The sequence below is a fragment of the Callithrix jacchus genome, chromosome 5 (assembly GCF_049354715.1).
Source record: "Callithrix jacchus isolate 240 chromosome 5, calJac240_pri, whole genome shotgun sequence".
NCBI classification, from domain to species: Eukaryota; Metazoa; Chordata; class Mammalia; order Primates; family Cebidae; genus Callithrix; species Callithrix jacchus.
This window is the reverse complement of record NC_133506.1, coordinates 133703269-133708946: the sequence shown is the minus strand read 5'-3', so window position 1 is coordinate 133708946 and position 5678 is coordinate 133703269. Positions and strand designations below refer to the sequence as shown.

The window sequence follows — 5678 nt, the reverse complement described above, 5'->3', positions numbered from 1 at the left end:
TGTGTGTGGTCCATAGGCAGGGACCTGCGTACCTGTGTATGTGTGTGTGTGTGTGTGTGTGTGTGTGTGTGTGCGTGCATGCAGGGTTTGTGGGCTTGATTGAGAGGTGTGCAAAGGGTGAGCATGGGACTATTCTGAGGGCTATAAAATGTGGTCCTCCTTCGGGGTCAAGGCTATTTACACTCAGCGCCTGTAGGGCCTTTATGTTTGTGCTTATGAAGACTCTTCTCGGCCTGCACATCCCTTGCTACCACCTGACATACGCTGTGATACAGACTCAGTCTGCTTTGTAATTCACTGAGCGCCCGCTGTGTGCAGGGTACTCTTCTTTTTTTCTTGAGACGGAGTTTTGCTCTTGTTGCCCAGGCTGGAGTGCAGTGACGCCCTCTCAGCTCACCGAAACCTCTGTCTCCTGGGTTCAAGCGATTCTCCTACTGCAGCCTCCCGAGCAGCTGGGATTACAGGTACGCACCACCACGCCTGGCTAATGTCTGTATTTCTAGTAGAGATTTTCACCACGTTGAAAAACCCACTCTAGTAGAGTGGGTTTTCACCACGTTGTCCAGGCTGGTCTCAAACTCCCGACCTCAGGTGATCCACCTGCCTTGGCCTCCTAAAGTGCTGGGATTACATGTGTGAACCACCGTGCCCAGCCTCTTCTTCTTTTTTTAATAGTAGAAAAAAAAGCCATAGGGGAACGTGCAAACACAGTCCCCACTCACCCCACCAATTATGCAGGCCAGTTTCCCGCATTTGGGGAAATTGCAGGTGTCAGTCCACCTGGAATTTGATGGGTGGACTTAACCCTGGGCAAACCACCTTCGTGATCATGGTGTCTCCCCTGCCAGGTGAGTGTGCGGTACTCTTCCAAACATGGGGCCTCAACAATTAATGTGCAGACAAAATCCTTGCACTGTGGTGGCCAGTCACATCTGTGTCTATTTGTCTCACTGTTGCACTCACAGAATGTATGTGCCTCGAGGGCAGGCACTTTTTCTAATTAATTAGAAGTCGTCTCCTTAGAAGACTGTCGTCACCTGGCAGAACTCAGTGAATATTTACTACACGCATCCCATTGGGTCCCTCTCTGCAAGGTGAGAATTTAGAGTGACAGTTCTCCAGGTGAAAATGTCTCAGCAGGGCACAGAGGGAGTTTCTTGTTTCCACATTGTTTTTTTGTGGCAGTGCGATTGTTTTTCCCTGGAGTTTCCTCAGAGTCTTGCATTCTAGTGTCTATTGTGGATCCAGGTTGAGTTTTGAATGATTAAATGTGAAAGGCTGGCAGCTGATGCTTGGATGGCTCATTTGCTGTTTTGCCAAGATACATACTGGGTGCCATGAAATCCACTGGGCTGAAAACACGCCTCAGAAGAAGTAATTTCCCCCAAATTATTGGATCTGAAAGGTTTCTGTTTGCACTTCCCTCTAATGTTTCCTGTTCCCCAAACAACACTTGCAGCCCCAGCACCCTTGGGTCACTCCCTGTACCGGTCGCTCCATTCCTTTGCCTCCGTTCCTGTACGGAGGCAAAGGAACAAGAGAATGAGCATAGTCAGGCACGTGTTGGTCTCCAGGCAAACTCAGCCTGCGGCCTTAAATTCGCTTTGGGGTCTTTCGGATTCTATTCTAGCCCTGCAGAAAGGAATCAGGCCTTCACATTTCACTCCAGCTCCAGGATTCAATTCAGAATCTTTCCAACTCAGGGTAAAAACAAAACGAAACACAAAGGGGAGAATTTATGGAGAAGTGTTGCAAGCAAGTCACAGCCCAGACACTGCTCCTTTACTGATGTCCTGTTAGCGACGTAAACGATCCAGAGTTTCGGAGGACAGCGCCCTCTGTCCTTCCCTGGGGTGGAGCGGGAGGGCAGAGAGGCCTAGGAAGAACACCTGAGCTACCGAAGAACAAGCCCATGGTGACAAGAGGCAGGCCGAAGGAAATGATATGAACACACAGCCCTGACACGGACACATGTCAAGGCTGAGATTCCGGCCTGGGGTTCTGATGCCGCAGACCGTGAGAGCAAAGCTAAGGGAGATTTCTAAATGTCGGCCCCGGGCTCCTCTGCGGAGCTACAGCTTTGTTCTTTCTCATGCACCAGTGGGAACATTTAAGTCCTGTGTTTGGCAGAGCCCAAGTACTTTCAGGCTGGCCTTCCTGCCAGGTTTCTCAACACTTAGTGTGAACAGTTCTTCGTAGACTTGCCAGAAATGGGACGGGAATTTCTTTCTTCTTCTAATTCTTCTTCTTCTAATAACTCCTCTTCCCCCTTCTTCCTCTTCCTCCCCCCTCCTCCCCATCCTCCTCCTCCCCCTCCTCCTCCATCTCATCCTCCTCCTCTTAATTCGCTTTGGGGTCTTTTCCTCTTCCCCATCCTCCTCCTCCTCCCCTCCTCCTCCTTATCCTCTTCCCCATCCTCTTCCTCCTCCCCTCCTCCTCCTTATCCTCCTCCTTCTCATCCCCTTCTCCGTCTTCTCCCCATCCTCCTCCTCTTCCTCCTCCTCCTCCTCCTTCTTCTTCCTCTTCTATCTTCTTCCTCCTCCTCCTTCTTCTTCTCTTTCTTCTTCATGCCTGTCTTCCAGGATTATACCTCAACAGGAGGAACATGGTAAGAGGAGGGAAGCACAGGGAATCAGGATGGTGTCAGCCCCTGCCAGCCCAGGACTGTGGTTTGGGGCACTGCAGCGCACCTGCAAGGGTCACTCTGCATCAACAGGCACTGTGGGAAATGGCTTTCCTATCGCAACCTGAAAAGCTCCATGTGTGTGGCCCATGGGCTGGGATCTGGGCCACAGCCCCCCTCCACCATTGTTTTGAAGCCTGAACCCCATGTCCCCACACCTCCAGAGACTCCTGAGCAGCTCAGGGGAGGGAGCCGCGTGTTCACCACGGCAAATCTGGACAGCCGCAGCCTGGCCATATTTCACCTTTATGCCTGCTGAGCTTCCTTCTGCTTTCAGAATGGGGAAATTCAGACATCAATGTGAGCTGTCCAAGAAGTTTCAGTTCCGTTTCTTAGACCGAGAGGAGGCGCACGGGTAGGTTTTGCTCAGATGACGAAGGGAAGGCAATAGGCAGGCAAGGTGGCCAACACCACTGCTCCCAGCAAGGCTGCGGCCGCGTGCTCTCTGCTTTCCCCAGAGGCAGTCCTGCCTCCTTCCCTCTCATTCAACCCGTTCCTATTGCTAGGCATGAACTTTCAACCAAGGCTTTGCCACCTCTTCATTATAAGGCAGCTCTTACAGAGAAACTGCATTACAAATGTGAAACTGCGCACCAATGACACGACCATGCAAACTCAATTCTGTAAAAAATATTCTGTTTAATTGATTTTCTAAAAAAATCTATTAGTTTCTGTGAGCCTATTGATCTGCAACTCCGCAGACGTAATGAAGAAGCTCTGTGATCAATAAGGCCGAAGCGTATCTTACCCAGAATCTGTTCCGCAGTCCGCCAAGGATGTGGCCGGCCGATTCCCCAGACAGCATCGGGAGTGTGAGCAGCCTTCTCTGTGTCTGTGGTGATCGATTTCTCTTGGCATAAACATAACACATGAAACCCTGACGACTTTTCTTGCTCTGAAAGCCAAGAATATATCATATCAGTCATCATGAAACACGCAAGAACACAATTTGCAAAAAGAAAAACTGCATTTTAACCTCAGTGCATTAGCTCCTCATATTTATAATTAAATATTATTCCCATATTTAATCAGGATAATATTTTACTCCTCAGCTCTTAGGATGGACTTCTTTCTTTTATATCCACTCCTACCTGCTCTCCGCCAAATTCAGGTTGGTTTTACCAGTCTTAGAAGGATTTTCGGTTTCAGCAGTGAATGCAAAGCATAGGTAGCTGCAATCACAGGCTGATAATTCCGAGTAGAGCAAACATCAGTATCTTATCCTCTAGAAAATAATAGTGTGGAATGAGATAAGACGCTAGCAACACACACAAACAGCATCTGGAAATATGGCAGGCAGCACCGGGCAGCATTTGCTGGGGAAGGAAGAGCTCCCTGCCCCCATAAGTAGTCTTGATTGCTGATGATTTCAGGATCTATCCTTTGCATTTTGCCCTTAAACCAGAGGACACCACATGGGGCGGGTAGTGATTGGTTGCTGTGTAAACGCATCCTGTTGCATTGAACAGACTGAAGAGCAAGGTTTATGGCCGGGCGAGGCAGCTGCACCTGTAATCTCAGTACTTTGGGAGGCCGAGACCCGTGGATCACGAGGTCAGGAGATCGAGACCATTCTGGCCTAAATGGTAAAACCCTGTCTCTACTAAAAATAAAAAATTAGACGGGCGTGGTGGCTTGAGACTGTAATCCCAGCTACTCGGGAGGCTGAGGCAGGAGAATCACTTAAACCTGGGAGGCAGAGGTTGCAGTGAGCTGAGATCACACCACTGCACTCCAGCCTGGTGACAGAGTGAGAATTCGTCTCAAAAAAAAAAAAAAAAAAAAAAAGACAAAGGCTTTTTCAGGACTATCGGTGATCGGTCACCACCCGGTTCAGAGAAGTTGGCTGCTGAGGCTGGCTGGGTGGCAGGTGGGACAGAGGGTGTGGTGGGAAATTAGATTATCAAGATCAGCAGGGAACAGATCTTGAAGGAGGTTGCCTGAGGGCACTGGGGAGCCACAGAGGGATTTTTATGAGGGGAGGGAAGTGACCAACCCAGGAACTTTGAAGCCATCACCTGCCACCGTGCAGAACGGCAGTCCTTAGGTCGCTTCTTGCACCCCTGAAAATAATAATGATGGTGCTAATAATGATGGCGAACATACTGGACCAGACTGTGCTGCAAGTTTTGCAAGTAGCAACTCATTTAATCTTTACAACACCCCTATCAGGGAGCTCCTGTAATTCTCCCATTTTACAGATGAGGAAACAGAGGCACACAGAGAGTTCTCATGAGACAGGTGCCTATCCCAGGAACCACAGTCCCTTGGTCTGGAGTGGGATTACACCCTCTGTTCTCAGCTCTCAGGAAAGTGTGCTGGATTGGAAGCACCCAAGTGAGGATGTCTTTCATGGAGGAAAAATAACCTTGACTCCGTTCACATTTGTGTTCTAAGAAGCGCATCACTTGGGAAAAGCGTGATGGTTAGTAATTTCATGTGCATATCTTCCGGGGACAAAGATGGACCCGATTTGGAGAGTGGAGTGGAAGTGGGGCAGCTGCAGAGAAAAGGGCAGGAGGGTGGTGCAGCTTCGGGATGGTGGGGCCGGGGGGTCAGCGCAGCTTTGGTATGGTGGGGCTTGGGGGGTCAGCGCAGCTTTGGTATGGTGGGGCTTGGGGGGTCGGTGAAGCTTCAGAATGGTGGGGCTGGGGAGGGGTCGGTGAAGACTAGGGATGGTGGGGCTTGGAGGGATCAGTTAAGACTCATGATGGTGGGTTGGGGGTGTCAGTGCAGCCTGGGGATGGTGAGGGGGAGTGAGGAGTGAGGGGCTGGGCCCAGGTGTCCACCTGGAGTGCCCGGCGGGTGGTGGTGCAGTTCAGATCTACCTGCCGCTGGGGACTACCCTCTACCCCCTCATTCCAGCCTTTACTGAGCTCCTCCTCTGCACAGCATTCCACTTCACCAGGTGCTGGGCTGAGGCAGTGACTCTGGGGATATGCAGGGAGCACAGAAAGAGGAATTGAAGATGAATGGAAGAGCTGAACTGTTGAAA

General features: G+C 50.3%; 1 non-coding gene across 1 annotated transcript; it reads right to left on the bottom strand.

Moving 5' to 3' along the window:
- Positions 1–690: 690 nt before the first annotated feature.
- On the bottom strand, positions 691–856 carry LOC118154093 (U1 spliceosomal RNA). Its single transcript, XR_004744020.1, has one exon. It is a non-coding gene; the product is annotated as a U1 spliceosomal RNA (small nuclear RNA).
- Positions 857–5678: the final 4822 nt, after the last annotated feature.